General features: G+C 45.3%; 1 long non-coding RNA gene across 1 annotated transcript in view; it reads right to left on the minus strand.

Moving 5' to 3' along the window:
- Positions 1-16,379, minus strand: part of LOC149431420 (uncharacterized) — a 29,340-nt gene extending 12,961 nt beyond the window's left edge. The window contains exon 1 of the long non-coding RNA XR_016309270.1: positions 16,298-16,379. This is a non-coding gene — a long non-coding RNA (uncharacterized LOC149431420). The remainder of the gene's footprint in view (positions 1-16,297) is intronic.
- Positions 16,380-16,621: the final 242 nt, after the last annotated feature.

The following is a 16,621-nucleotide window of genomic DNA, read 5'->3' on the forward strand; positions in this document are numbered from 1 at the left end:
GGAGGCGGTACAGGGGCCCATGGCAGATTAGGGGCCTGGCAGCAGCTATGGGAGGCCCGTAATCTGCCAGCACCCTATGTCAAAAAATTGAACACACCAGCAGTGTGAGGAGACCTGAAAGTGGCACATGGCATGAGACACTGTGGACCTGGCAGCAGCATGAGGAGGCGGTACAGGGGCCCATGGCAGATTAGGGGCCTGGCAGCAGCTATGGGAGGCCCGTAATCTGCCAGCACCCTATGTCAAAAAATTGAACACACCAGCAGTGTGTGAGGAGACCTGAAAGTGGCACATGGCAGAGTGTGGCGATGGAGACAGCAGCAATGGGACGCCGTACAAGGACCCATGAGAGTCTCTGGACTTGGCAGCAGCATGAGGAGGCGGTATAGGGGCCCATGGCAGATTAGGGGCCTGGCAGCAGCTATAGGAGGCCCGTAATCTGCCAGCACCCTATGACAAAAAATGGAACACACCAGCAGTGTGAGGAGACCTGAAAGTGGCAAATGGCATGAGACACTGTGGACCTGGCAGCAGCATGAGGAGGCGGTACAGGGGCCCATGGCAGATTATGGTCCTGGCAGCAGCTATGGGAGGCCCGTAATCTGCCAGCACCCTATGTCAAAAAATTCAACACACCAGCAGTGTGAGGAGACGTGAAAGTGGCACATGGCAGGGGCATGATTCATGGCGGATTTAGTCAGTTGTGTCAGGAACTGGTGGTTTGAAATCCAGACTAATCCACGCCTGATTCATTTTCACAAACGTGAGTCTCTCCACACTTTGGGTGGACAGTCGTGTCCTCCGCGGAGTTACAATACCTCCTGCCGCACTAAACACGCGCTCCGATGCCACGCTACTGGCCGGGCATGACAGCCTTTCAAGGGCAAATTCAGCTAGTTGGGGCCAAAGGTCAAGTTTTGTTGCCCAGTAGTCAAGGGGATTGTCTACCTCGGTTGGCAGGGTGCTGTCCAAGTAGGCCCAAGCCTGTTGTTTGAGGTCCTGCTCCAGGTCCACCTGATGCTGCTGCTGCTGCGGCTGGTTAGTAGTTTCCTCACTGCGCTGGTGAAGAAAGCTACTCATCATCGACTGCAGACTGAGGCAGCCGCTGCTGGTGGAGCTACCACTGCTCCTACCACCCCACCCCTCCCCTGCTGCCATGGCAGCGGAACGCGAGTGCACAGGGCCCACAGTGTCTGAGGATGGACGTTGGCGCACAAAGGCAGAGACCAACTGACTACATAGGTGGTTTTTATAGTACGTTATTTTGGCCTCCCTCTCAGCAGGTGTGAAAAAGGCCACCATTTTTGAACGGTAGCGAGGGTCCAACAAGGTGGACAGCCAAAAGTCATCCCTCTGTCTGATGGTTATTATTCGGCTGTCGCTACGCAAGCAACCGAGCATGCTATGGGCCATTTGTGCCAAGGAATGCGAGGGACTCCCTGCCTCCATCTCCACAGCATACTGCCACGGTGCGTCTGGGTCCTCTGTCTCCTCCTCTACCAGATGCTCCTGCTCCTCCACTCCTGTCCGCTGAGTGGAAAAACCACCCATTTCACTCAATAATTTCTGAGCACAAATGTCCTCCTCTACCTCCTCCTCTTCTTCCTGTCCTGCCCCCACAGGGGTCATGTGGCGTTGAGATCTGTGCGCCACGTCTACCGCACCCTGACCAGCCATTGTTAACAGCATTTGTTCCAGGACGTGCAACAGAGGAATGACGTCGTTCATCCCATAGTCCTGCCGACTCACGAATAGCGTGGCCTCCTCAAAGGGCCTGAGCAAGCGGCAGGTGTCACGCATGAGCTGCCAATGGCTGACATCTAAGTTACACAGGGGAGTACCTTTATCCGCTTGTAACATCAGGAAATCGGTGATGGCCTTTCGCTGTTCGTAAAGGCAGTCTAACATGTGTAGGGTTGAATTCCACCTTGTTGCAACGTCGCAGATCAGGCGATGCTGTGGAATTCCGTTCTGCCGCTGCAGCTCAAGGAGGGTGTGCTTTGCGGTGTAGGAATGGCTGAAATGCATGCAAAGTTTACGTGACATTTTAAGGATGTCTTGCAGTGGGATGGTGGATTTTAGGAACCGCTTGACAACCAGATTGAACACGTGAGCCATGCATGGCGCATGGCACAACCTTCCTTGACGCAGAGCAGACACCATGTTCTTTCCGTTGTCGGTCAACATTGTTCCGATTTTCAGTTTGCGCGGAGACAGCCATCTGTCGATTTCTCTGTTCATTACACTGAGAAGTTTCTCCCCTGTGTGACTACGTTCGCCAAGGCATACCAGGTGCAGCACAGCGTGACACCGTTGCGCCCTGCACATGTGATATGCCGGTCGGGTAATGGGACTTGGCACGGAGGTGGCGGCTGAGGACACGAAGGAAGAAGAGGTGGTAGAGGCGGACATCTTTTGTGGACCAAGGACGTGCAAACGTGGAGGCAAAAGCGGCGTGACCTGTCCAAGTTGCTGGTGCGGCTGTGATGGCACCACGTTCACCCAGTGGGCCGTAAATGACATGAACTGTCCCTGACCGTAGTTACAGCTCCACACGTCGGCGCTGCCGTGCACTGTGGCAGAGACCGACATGCTCAAAGACTGGCCCACCATCTCTTCTACATGTGAATGCAGGGCTGGCACTGCCTTTTTGGCAAAGAAATGACGGCTTGGCACTCTCCACCGCGGCGCAGCACAAGCCATCATTTCTCGGAAAGGTGCTGAGTCCACCACTTGGAAAGGGAGGGACTGCAGCACCAGCAACTTGGACAGGAGGACGTTCAGCTTTTGCACCGTCGGGTGCGTGCTCGCAAACTGTTGTCTCTTGGAAACGGATTCCAAGAAAGACTGCTGACGGAATCCGTGAAGAGGAGTAGCAGGAGAAGGAGCATCTGAACGAGCGGAAGATGGCAACGAGCGAAACTCCCCTCAGCAGAGGTGTTGGAGCCTTGACTGGCTGATAGAGGGCGATTGACGTCGGGTGACGGAGCAAGTAACGGAGCGGGTGATGGAGCGGGGGCTGGGGCGGGCAGAACCGCCGTATCTTTATCACGGTTTTCCCAGGCCACCAAATGGCGACGCTGCATATGCTGCCGCAACGCTGTAGTCCCAACATGGGCCCCCTGGCCACGCTTGACTTTCTGGCCACATAGTCGACATACGGCTACGTTTACTTCCTCGGGCGGCTTGACAAAAAATTGCCACACCGCCGAGTAGGAAATTTGCCCCCGATACTCCTCACTGGCTGACTGCTGCTTCCTCCGTGCACACCGGCACCACTACTGGCCGTCGTGGTAGGCTGCAGTGGAGCTGGTGCTGTACTCCGTGGCCGTTTGCCTCCACTGACACTGCTGCGACCCTGCTGCCTCCTGGGCAACCCACCGACTGTTTTGCTCGCTGCCAAGCTGCCACCCTCTTCTCCTGATGATGCGGAAGCAATAGCCTGATGACGACGAGGCTGCCAAGTGCGATCAGCCTCATCATCATCAATTAGGGTCTCCGCCTCACTACTAGCCCCCTCGGCTGCGTGTGGGTCAGGAGACAGACCTGTCTCTAGACCGGCTACCGAGCCACTCTCCTCGCCAGTACTTCTTCGCCTGGCTGCTGAAGAGGCGGATGTCTCCCCCCGTTCCTGACCGCCCTCTGTTAGCTCTTCCTCACTGTACAGTGGGGCTGAGCCCACAGCATGCGATACTTCGCTTGGTGAGGGAACACCAAAGGACAGGGGCAGGTAGAGGACACGTGATTTCAGTGGGCTTGCTCCCGGGCCATGCCAACTAACGGTTGTGTCTGACGTACCCACCGACCGTTGGCTGTAGGTGTCAGAGGTGACCTGGGAAGAGGAAGACGACCGAGCCAACCAATCGATGACGGCAGGGTTGTCGGTGGAGACACGACCGCTGGATGACACCGGGAGCACTGGCCTCTGGCTGCGAATAGTGCTGCCTCGACTCCTTCCTCTGCTGCCACGTCTGCTCACTCCTAAAACATTGCCTCCTCTGCCACTCCTCTGCATGTTGTCTGACATACTCTTTTATTAAACGATTCTGTGTCCCTGAGTAACAATTCTGTGTCTGTCCCTGAGTAACAATTCTGTGTCCCTGAGTAACGTTTCTGTGGCCCTAAGTAACAGTTCTGTGGCCCTCAGTAACAATTCTGTGTCCCTCAGTAACAATTCTGTGTCCCTCAGTAACAATTCTGTGTCTGTCCCTGAGTAACAATTCTGTGTCTGTCCCTGAGTAACAATTCTGTGTCCCTGAGTAAAGTTTCTCTGGCCCTAAGTAACAGTTCTGTGGCCCTCAGTAACAATTCTGTGTCCCTCAGTAACAATTCTGTGTCTGTCCCTGAGTAACAATTCTGTGTCTGTCCCTGAGTAACAATTCTGTGTCCCTCAGTAACAATTCTGTGTCCCTCAGTAACAATTCTGTGTCCCTGAGTAACAATTCTGTGTCCCTGAGTAACAATTCTGTGTCCCTCAGTAACAATTCTGTGTCCCTGAGTAACAATTCTGTGTCTGTCCCTGAGTAACAATTCTGTGTCCCTAAGTAACGTTTCTGTGGCCCTAAGTAACGGTTCTGTGGCCCTCAGTAACAAATCTGTGTCCCTCAGTAACAATTCTGTGTCTGTCCCTGAGTAACAATTCTGTGTCCCTAAGTAACGTTTCTGTGGCCCTAAGTAACGTTTCTGTGGCCGTAAGTAACGATTCTGTGGCCCTAAGTAACGTTTCTGTAGCCCTAAGTAACGTTTCTGTGGCCCTAAGTAACGTTTCTGTGGCCCTAAGTAACGTTTCTGTGGCCCTAAGTAACAGTTCTGTGGCCCTCAGTAACAGTTCTGTGGCCCTCAGTAACAATTCTGTGTCCCTCAGTAACAATTCTGTGTATGTCCCTGAGTAACAATTCTGTGTCCCTAAGTAACGTTTCTGTGTCCCTAAGTAACGTTTCTGTGGCCCTAAGTAACGATTCTGTGGCCCTAAGTAACGATTCTGTGGCCCTAAGTAACGTTTCTGTAGCCCTAAGTAACGTTTCTGTGGCCCTAAGTAACGTTTCTTGGCCCTAAGTAACAGTTCTGTGGCCCTCAGTAACAGTTCTGTGGCCCTCAGTAACAATTCTGTGTCCCTCAGTAACAATTCTGTGTCTGTCCCTGAGTAACAATTCTGTGTCCCTAAGTAACGTTTCTGTGGCCCTAAGTAACGGTTCTGTGGCCCTCAGTAACAATTCTGTGTCCCTCAGTAACAATTCTGTGTCTGTCCCTAGGTAACAATTCTGTGGCCCTAAGTAACGTTTCTGTGGCCCTAAGTAACGTTTCTGTGGCCCTAAGTAACGTTTCTGTGTCCCTCAGTAACAATTCTGTATCCCTCAGTAACAATTCTGTGTCTGTCCCTGAGTAACAATTCTGTGTCCCTAAGTAACAATTCTGTGGCCCTAAGTAAAGTTTCTGTGGCCCTAAGTAACGTTTCTGTGGCCCTAAGTAATGATTCTGTGGCCCTAAGTAACGTTTCTGTGGCCCTAAGTAATGTTTCTGTGGCCCTCAGTAACAAATCTGTGTCCCTCAGTAACAATTCTGTGTCTGTCCCTAAGTAACAATTCTGTGGCCCTAAGTAACGTTTCTGTGGCCCTAAGTAACGGTTCTGTGTCCCTCAGTAACAATTCTGTATCCCTCAGTAACAATTCTGTGTCTGTCCCTGAGTAACAATTCTGTGGCCCTAAGTAACGTTTCTGTGGCCCTAAGTAACGTTTCTGTGGCCCTCAGTAACAAATCTGTGTCCCTCAGTAACAATTCTGTGTCTGTCCCTAAGTAACAATTCTGTGGCCCTAAGTAACGTTTCTGTGGCCCTAAGTAACGGTTCTGTGGCCCTCAGTAACAATTCTGTGTCCCTCAATAACAATTCTGTGTCTGTCCCTAAGTAACAATTCTGTGGCCCTAAGTAACTTTTCTGTGGCCCTAAGTAACGTTTCTGTGGCCCTAAGTAACGATTCTGTGGCCCTCAGTAACAATTCTGTATCCCTCAGTAACAATTCTGTGTCTGTCCCTGAGTAACAATTCTGTGTCCCTAAGTAACGTTTCTGTGGCCCTAACTAACGATTCTGTGGCCCTAAGTAACGTTTCTGTGGCCCTCAGTAACAAATCTGTGTCCCTCAGTAACAATTCTGTGTCTGTCCCTAAGTAACAATTCTGTGGCCCTAAGTAACGTTTCTGTGGCCCTAAGTAACGGTTCTGTGGCCCTAAGTAACAATTCTGTGTCCCTCAATAACAATTCTGTGTCTGTCCCTAAGTAACAATTCTGTGGCCCTAAGTAACGTTTCTGTGGCCCTAAGTAACGTTTCTGTGGCCCTAAGTAACGATTCTGTGGCCCTCAGTAACAAATCTGTGTCCCTCAGTAACAATTCTGTGTCTGTCCCTAAGTAACAATTCTGTGGCCCTAAGTAACGATTCTGTGGCCCTCAGTAACAAATCTGTGTCCCTCAGTAACAATTCTGTGTCTGTCCCTAAGTAACAATTCTGTGGCCCTAAGTAACGTTTCTGTGGCCCTAAGTAACGTTTCTGTGGCCCTCAGTAACAATTCTGTGTCCCTCAATAACAATTCTGTGTCTGTCCCTAAGTAACAATTCTGTGGCCCTAAGTAACGTTTCTGTGGCCCTAAGTAACGATTCTGTGGCCCTCAGTAACAAATCTGTGTCCCTCAGTAACAATTCTGTGTCTGTCCCTAAGTAACAATTCTGTGGCCCTAAGTAACGATTCTGTGGCCCTCAGTAACAAATCTGTGTCCCTCAGTAACAATTCTGTGTCTGTCCCTAAGTAACAATTCTGTGGCCCTAAGTAACGTTTCTGTGGCCCTAAGTAACAATTCTGTGGCCCTCAGTAACAATTCTGTATCCCTCAGTAACAATTCTGTCTGTCCCTGAGTAACAATTCTGTGTCCCTAAGTAACGTTTCTGTGGCCCTATGTAACGTTTCTATGGCCCTAAGTAACGATTCTGTGGCCCTAACTAATGTTTCTGTGTCCCTAAGTAACGTTTCTCTGTCCCTAACTCTCTCCCTGAATACAGCCAGGTCTGCCTCTGTTGAATGACTGGAGGCAAATGGAGAATTCTAAAATGGCCGCCATTTATAGCTCGACCATTACACTGTGCTGGCTGGCTGGCTGGCTGCTGATTGGCTAATGCGAACACATGTCATGAATGAATGCATTATGGGTCAGCGCGCCTTGTCTGCGCGCCTTCCCAGACATCCCCGCTCCGTCGCCGCACATGTCGCCGCCATTTTAGGAAAAAGTCTGCTTATTTTCGGATTCGACGCGAATCGAAATTTTCCTAATATTCGAAACGAATTCCACTTCGCCTACTTCGATTCGCTCATCTCTATTTATAATTCCTATGCCCATAAATATTAATGATGATGGGTCTTGATTATGATGTGTTTTGTAATGGAGGGACAATGAGTGGTCTTTGTAACCCTTTTTAATGTTGTTCACGTGTTCTTTTAAACGATCTCTCAAGCGTCTAGTGGTTCGCCCTTTATATTGTAGGTGACAAGGGCACTGTATTAAATAAACAACATATTTACTAGTGCAGGTGATAAAATCATCAATTTTAAATGTCTTGCCATTTGCTGTGGATTTAAAACATATATGTTTACTTGTAAAATTACTATTAACACAGATCATGCACTTTCTGCATGGATAGAAACCTTTCATATTTGGAAACAAAGGGGCGTATATGGGGGGATCAAGAACATTTGGAGCTATTCTATTCCCCAATGGAGTGGCTTTTCTGAAAGCAATCTGTGGTTTTTCTGGCAAAAACCGTCTTAAAACTGGGTCTGACATTAAGATCTTCCAATTATTTCGAATTATCCTAGTGACGGACTTATGTTGAATTGAATAATTCGTCACAAAAGGACAAACTCTCTCTGGTCTCTGATTAACATTATTATTCAGCATCAAATCTCTATTTGCATTGCCTACTTCTGTTACGACTTGATTCAAAATGTTTTCATCGTATCCCTTTTCAAGGAATTTAGTTTTAATAATGGTGGCCTGTTTATAATATGTATTGACATCAGTGCAGTTGCGGCTAATTCTGGTGAATTGACCCTTTGGGATGTTCTGCAACCATGCAGAGTGATGACAACTTTCCAAGGGGATGTAACTGTTTCTATCAGTTTTCTTAAAAAATGACTCAGTTATAATTCTCCCATCCAGATTTATCAAAGTCAGGTCCAAAAAAATCAATATTCTCATGGCTATAGTTAAAAGTGAGACTAATATTGAGAGAGTTAAAATTCAAAGTAGTAAAAAAAATTTAAAAGTGATTCTTCATCGCCATTCCATATGAGGAGGATGTCATCTATGTATCTCCTGTAAAAGGAGAGTTCGGGCCAATCCCTAGCGTAGATGACATCCTCCTCCCATCTGGCCATAAACAGATTCGCCAGGCTGGGGGCGAATTTGGCCCCCATGGCCACTCCCTTTGTCTGAAAGTAAAACTGACGATTGAACCAAAAATGGTTCTTTGTCATTGCGAATTCTAAGAGTGTTAAAATAAAATCTTTCTGTGCATTAGGTATATCGCTAAAATCATTTAAAAAGAACCTCACTGCTTCCATACCATCTAAGTGGTTTATATTAGTATATAAGGAGGCTACATCGGCTGTAACCAAGAATGTAGCTGAATTAGTAGTTATATCTTTAACATCCTGAAGAACCTGCTTAGTGTCTTTAAGATACGCTGGCATCTTAGTCACAAGTGGCTGTAGGAAATGATCTATGTATTTACCTATTCTGGCCGTTAAAGATCCTATGCCGCTTATTATTGGCCTCCCTGGTGGATTAAATGGGTATTTGTGTACCTTGGGCAGTATGTATAAAATAGGAAGCCTCGGTGCTACGGGACATAGAAATGTTTTTTCTTTCTTACTTATAATGTTGTCATCATATCCCTTTTGTATTATAGACTTGAGTTCTTTCTTATATTGAACTACAGGATTTTTAGGTAATGGTAAGTATGTATCTCTATCACTGAGGATATTCTGGACTTCTCTAATATAGTCAGTTTTATTAAGGACAACTACCCCTCCCCCTTTATCCGCAGGACGGATTACAAGATCTTTTTTCTCTAACAATGAATCAATAGCTAGGTGATTTGCATCATGTTTATTGATTCTCTTTATCTTTAAAGTCTCTAGATCACGTAACACCGTATCCCTAAAGGCATTAATATAGGTGTTATTTTGTGGTGGTGGATTAAAAAGTGACGCATTATGCAGGTTAGAATTAATAAATCGACTTTCGTTATATGGTATTGGAGGTTTATTGAAAAAATATTTCTTTAGGGATAGTTGTCTTACATATTTTCTGATGTCGACATATGTTTGAAATTTATTGAGAGGCTTATTAGGTGCAAATTTCAATCTGGGGGCGAATCTGTTTATGGCCAGATGGGAGGAGGATGTCATCTACGCTAGGGATTGGCCCGAACTCTCCTTTTACAGGAGATACATAGATGACATCCTCCTCATATGGAATGGCGATGAAGAATCACTTTTAAATTTTTTTACTACTTTGAATTTTAACTCTCTCAATATTAGTCTCACTTTTAACTATAACCATGAGAATATTGATTTTTTGGACCTGACTTTGATAAATCTGGATGGGAGAATTATAACTGAGTCATTTTTTAAGAAAACTGATAGAAACAGTTACATCCCCTTGGAAAGTTGTCATCACTCTGCATGGTTGCAGAACATCCCAAAGGGTCAATTCACCAGAATTAGACGCAACTGCACTGATGTCAATACATATTATAAACAGGCCACCATTATTAAAACTAAATTCCTTGAAAAGGGATACGATGAAAACATTTTGAATCAAGTTGTAACAGAAGTAGGCAATGCAAATAGAGATTTGATGCTGAATAATAATGTTAATCAGAGACCAGAGAGAGTTTGTCCTTTTGTGACGAATTATTCAATTCAACATAAGTCCGTCACTAGGATAATTCGAAATAATTGGAAGATCTTAATGTTAGACCCAGTTTTAAGATGGTTTTTGCCAGAAAAACCACAGATTGCTTTCAGAAAAGCCACTCCGTTGGGGAATAGAATAGCTCCAAATGTTCTTGATCCCCCCATATACGCCCCTTTGTTTCCAAATATGAAAGGTTTCTATCCATGCAGAAAGTGCATGATCTGTGTTAATAGTAATTTTACAAGTAAACATATATGTTTTAAATCCACAGCAAACGGCAAGACATTTAAAATTGATGATTTTTTCACCTGCACTAGTAAATATGTTGTTTATTTAATACAGTGCCCTTGTCACCTAATATATATAGGGCGAACCACTAGACGCTTGAGAGATCGTTTAAAAGAACACGTGAACAACATTAAAAAGGGTTACAAAGACCACTCATTGTCCCTCCATTACAAAACACATCATAATCAAGACCCATCATCATTAATATTTATGGGCATAGGAATTATAAACGCACATTGGAGAGGACAAAATAAAAAAAGAGCGATTTCACAAATGGAATCCAAGTGGATATATGAACTTGGATCTTTGTACCCTAAAGGCCACAATATTGAATTCGATCTGAATTGCTTCATTGATGATAGCTAATGTGCGTTTATATTACTAGTGATTCTACATTCTACATTTTATAATTCCCCCCCCCCTCTTTTTATAAGTTTGGGATTTTTATCTATTTATTTAATTATTTCACATCTTTTAGATAAATGATCTTGCATAGTTAAATATTTTTTCGTCGCCGCTGAACAAGTGGCTTTCAGGAATTGTATGGATTTTATGTGGATTGATATTGTCTCCATAATGAATACTACTATAGTTTGTCATTGCGAATTCATTTTAATTTTATATGCCTTTAGGTGGTTTATCTTGTGTTATTTTATTGCATTTGATTGTATTCTACTTATTAGATTCCTTTATACATGAGTAATTTTAATCAGTGTTGATGTATACTGAATTTATGTGTTTTTGGGTGCCTTCTGACTATATGACATTGATTGTATTTTGATATATCCTACTGACCTATTTTTAACTTATTTTTAATAAATATATTAGTTTTTGAATTCATATTATATACTTCTATTTTTTGCAGTAGAAATGGCCATCGCATATTGATATCGCATACGTACCATTCATAATTTATAGTTTATTTTAAAATAAAATATATATATATTAATATCACTGCTATTATTAATTAATACCTATATTTATATTAGAATTGAGAGTTTGAATACAGAATGACCGCTCTTATTATTTGCATAATGAACGTTTTGCTATATGCATTTATATATGCATATATACATTGCAAATATATTACCATAATTTGCAATTTTTTAATATAATATAGACCTCCTCCACTGAAGTCAACATACCAGTGTGAGGAGTATCTAAATAGTCTAAATAATCAATAATAACGATTACTTCTAAGTTGGTATAGCCATGATCCTGTGGTTTGTGTATCAGGATCATGGCAATAGAGATTCGTTTCCTGCCTATAACATGGCGCCGTTTTATATGTATTCAGTGGACACTAGAGGAAACATATGTATTAACTTTAGTGATCCACAGCAAAATGGCGCCGATACACTGCGCATGCGCAAGACGCCGGCAAAATGGCGGCCGCGACTAGCGCGATTGCCATTTCTCTGCATAAATAGTTGTAGGCAGATGTCCTGCTGTAAGCCCTGCACCCTTTGAGAACGTGCATCGCACAAAACGCGTCAGGGGGGCTACAGCACATGGACATCTAGCCACTACATGTGGCCAACTTATTTATGGTCAGTAGCATTCTTTATTCTATCTTATTTTGAGAATAAACCTGTTCATACAACATTACACTATGTGGCGTCCCTTATTGGGCTCTCTTTGAGAGCACCACCTTCCACAGTGCCTGGTTGGACCAAGGGGAATTCTTGACGCCCATACTGAACCCTGGTAATTGATGATTACGGTGAGACGGATGATGATGTAGAGTGCGACCTGACCAGAACCCTATTGACCGAGATGTTTTTGAAGATTTATATCTCTCTACATGCGTATTTTATACGCACTTCTGGTGAGTGTGCAATCTATTTATTTTAAGGACCTCTACCTCTGAACCGCAACACATCCCTTACAGCAATTTACATGGGAATTGGACTATTGTGTGCTTTGCCATTATTAACTGAATAGCATATTGCATTTTTATTTTATATTTTTCCTTCTCTTTTTCTGCCTTTGCTTATACGCTTAGGACATATAAATCGAGTACTTATTTTATGTTTTCATAAATTCTAGCGCTGCACCGATCCCTCTCTTTTTTCCATTGTTTACTGAAAGGTTGGTTGGTTACCTTTTTTTTGGTGTTCTAGCAGCTCATATAGACACATTTGTGTAGCGCTCGCTTTTCCATTTTTACACCTTTAAAATGGAAATTATGACTCAAAAATAACAGGAGGCCCCCTAATGTTAGGCACACATAAAATGGTTGTTCCAATACAATAAAAGGTTCGATGTTTGTTGACTCTAAACCATCACAAAAGATCACGAAGACCTGGAACCCATTATTGGCAGGTTGAGTGTTTTTAAATTACATGGATTTGCTTGATCCTTTTGAGACCTTTCTGGATCTGGTTCCCCATAGATTAAAAAATGATTAAGGGGGCTTTATCTATCTTATTCCTCAATCAGATAAAAGGAGGTTGTTAGACGTCATTGGAGTTGATTCACAAGAAATGAAGCTCCAATCTCCATTGTCTATGGTTTCCAGGACCTTCTATCTTAAACGTTGATGCCTCTTGCCTCACCCGGGCTTCCCGCTCTACTCCTCACTCAAGCAGAACTAAAGGATATTAGATTGAAAATCAATTTATATTAACCTGTTTTACTAACTGGACTAATGGTTTCTAGAGGGTTTTTTTTTGTATGAATGAGTAGAGTCCCTAGATAATGGTCTCTGTGATTAGAATTTGTTCCAGGTTTGGAGAGAAGGAGATTAAGACCATTGAGATGATGTGACATAATTGATCATTATAACTTAGCAGTGCTATCTTACATCTAGTGATAGGCCAACCCCCCCCCCCCCCCCCCACCTGTTCTGTTCGCGGTCGATCATCCGAACATACAGAATGTTCGACCATGAACTTCGAACATGAACCGAACAATGTACTGAGTGGTATCTTACCACATCTGGGTATGTGGTAAGATCCCGCTCAGTTACTAAAATCCGGCATGAGTTATAGTATTAAGCCATGCGATATTTTAGTAGTGAGACATTCATTTATGTTTCCCCGCTAACAGCTGAATGTAAAATGTGAATGTATCTGCATTGCTCAACAATTCAATTTAAAAAAAAACAGCATGGGGCTCTTCCCACGCATCCATACCAAGCCCTTCTGGTATGGATTTTGAGGGGAACCCCCATGCCAAAAGGTAAAAAAAAAATGGCGTGGGAGTCCCCGCAAAATCCATACCAGACCAATCCAAGCATGCAGCCTGGCAGGTCCGAAAAGGGGATGATGAGCGATAGACCCCTTCCCTCCTAAAGAATACCAGGCCACATGCCCTCAACATGAGGGGGTGCTTTGGGGCAGGGGGGCTTACCCTCAAAGCACCTTGTCCCCATGTTGATGGGGACAAAAGCCTTTTCCCCACAATGGTGGCCGGTAGTTGTAGGGGTTTGTGGGCGGGGAGCTTACAGGAATCAGGAAGCCCCCTTTAACAAGGGGGCCACCCAGATCCCGGCTGCCCCATGTGAATGAGTATGAGGTACATGGTACCGCTACCCATTCACAAAAAAAATTAAGTGTGGTGTCATAAAAGACAGGAGTCCGTCTTTGACAAGTCCTTTATTAAAAATAAAAATTAGAAAAATGTCCCCCGAAGTAGATTCAACGTCAATCACAATACCCACCCTGCATTCACTATATCCGTTCTCCCCAGACCCGGCATTCACTATATCTGGTCTCCCCGGACCCTGCATTCACTATATCTGGCTCCCCGGACCCTGTATTCACTATATCCTCTCTCCCCGGACCCTGCATTCACTATATTCGTTCTCCCCAGACCCTGCATTCACTATATCTGGTCTCCCCAGACCCTGCATTTGCTATATCCACTCTCCCCAGACCCTGCATTCACTATATCCGGTCTCCCCGGACCGTGCATTCACTCTATCAGCTCCCCCTGGACCCTGCATTCACTATATCCAGTCTTCTCAGACCCTGCATTCACTATATCTGCTCTCCCCGGACCCTGCATTCACTAAATGCAGTCTTCCCGGACCCCGCGTTCACTATATTCATTCTCCCCGGACCCTGCATTCACTATATCCTCTCTCCCCAGACCCTGAATTCACTATATCCTCTCTCCCTGGAACCTTCATTCACAATATCCGCTCTCCTCGGACCCTGCTTTCACTATATTCGTTCTCCCCAGACCCTGCATTCACTATATCTGCTCTCCTCGGACCCTGCATTTGCTATATCCATTCTCCCCGGACCCTGCATTCACTATATTCGGGTCTCTCCAGAACCCTGAATTCACTATATCCGGTCTCCCCGGACCCCGCATTCACTATATCCGGTCTCCCCGGACCGTGCATTCACTCTATCCGCTCTCCCCGGACCCTGCATTCACTATATCCGGTCTTCCCGGACCCTGCATTCACTATATCTGCTCTCCACGGACCCCACATTCACTATATCCGCTGTCCCCGGACCCTGCATTCACTATATACGGTCTCCACAGACCCTGCATTCACTATATCCGCTCTCCCCGGACCCGGCATTCACTATATCCGCTCTCCCTGGACCTGGCATTCACTATATCCGCTCTCCCCGGACCCTGCATCCACTATATCCGCTCTCCCCGGACCCTGCATCCACTATATCCGCTCTCCCCGGACTCTGCATTCACTTTATCCGCTCTCCCCGGACTCTGCATTCACTCTATCAGCTCCCCCTGGACCCTGCATTCACTATATCCAGTCTTCCCAGACCCTGCATTCACTATATCTGCTCTCCCCGGACCCTGCATTCACTATATCCAGTCTTCCCGGACCCCGCGTTCACTATATTCGCTCTCCCCGGACCCTGCATTCACTATATCCTCTCTCCCCGGACCCTGCATTCCCTATATCCTCTCTCCCCGGACCCTGAATTCACTATATCCTCTCTCCCTGGACCCTGCATTCACTATATCCGCTCTCCTCAGAGCCTGCTTTCACTATATTCGTTCTCCCCAGACCCTGCATTCACTATATCTGGTCTCCTCGGACCCTGCATTTGCTATATCCACTCTCCCCGGACCCTGCATTCACTATATTCGGTCTCTCAGGAACCCTGAATTCACTATATCCGGTCTCCCCGGACCCCGCATTCACTATATCTGGTCTCCCCGGACCATGCATTCACTATATCCGCTCTCCCCGGACCCTGCATTCACTATATCTGCTCTCCTCGGACCCCACATTCACTATATCCGCTGTCCCCGGACCCTGCCTTTGCTATATCCACTCTTCCCGGACCCTGCATTCACTATATTCGGTCTCCCCGGAACCCTGAATTCACTATATCCGGTCTCCACAGACCCTGCATTCACTATATCCGCTCTCCCCGGACCTGGCATTCACTATATCCGCTCTCCCCAGACCTGGCATTCACTATATCCGCTCTCCCCGGACCCTGCATCCACTATATCCGCTCTCCCCGGACTCTGCATTCACTTTATCCGCTCTCCCCGGACTCTGCATTCACTTTATCCGCTCTCCCCGGACTCTGCATTCACTATATCCGCTCTCCCCGGACCCTGCATTCACTATATCTGGTCTCCCTGGACCCTGCATTCACTATATCCGCTCTCCCACAGTACACAGAACATGGAAATGCAATTATTTTAGTAAATATAAACTGCTAAATCCCTTTTCTCATCAGCAGTATATAACAATCTTGTGACTTCTATCAGTGTCCGTCTGAGCACTGGTTAAAACTTGTAGGCGGAGTTTTCATTCTGCTCTAGGAGGATGCAGAACCCCTGACCTCTTTCTGGACAGATTGGCTCTGTGCTGACCTAGCAATACACACCAAACTGAGCATTTGCAGAGTGACTCCTCATGATATCTCCTATCAGGGAGGGAGAATATTTAGAATTTTGTGAATCAGCCACATTTAGAATCAAAATAAAACAGAGGAGTCATTTATACTTCACCTTAAAGCTGAAGACCGAGGATTCTTTCATTATAAATAATTATAATAGGATGAATAATATAATAAAGATATTCCAGCGTATACTTACCGGGGAGGTCAGTTGGTGCTGAGAATGTAGACAGATGGAAATCGTCAGTGGAGGTCCACCCTACGAAGAACGGGGTCGCTTATATAATAGAAGAATAATAAATTTAGTACACGGAATTTTTAAGTAAAGTTTGAGATCATTCTCAAATGACTGATATCACATGTATTTAGCAAAATATTTACCTCCTAGCCTCCAGGTGGAACAAATATTAGCACCCAATGAGCATTCCAACCACAGTATCTCACAGAAGTGAGTCCGCTCCTCACATTTTTGTAAATATTTTATTTTATCTTTTCATGTAACAACACTGGAGAAATCCTCAGA

The sequence above is a fragment of the Staurois parvus genome, unplaced genomic scaffold (genome assembly GCF_062004578.1).
Source record: "Staurois parvus isolate SC_StPar_1 unplaced genomic scaffold, SC_StPar_1.0 ptg002269l, whole genome shotgun sequence".
NCBI lineage: Eukaryota > Metazoa > Chordata > Amphibia > Anura > Ranidae > Staurois > Staurois parvus.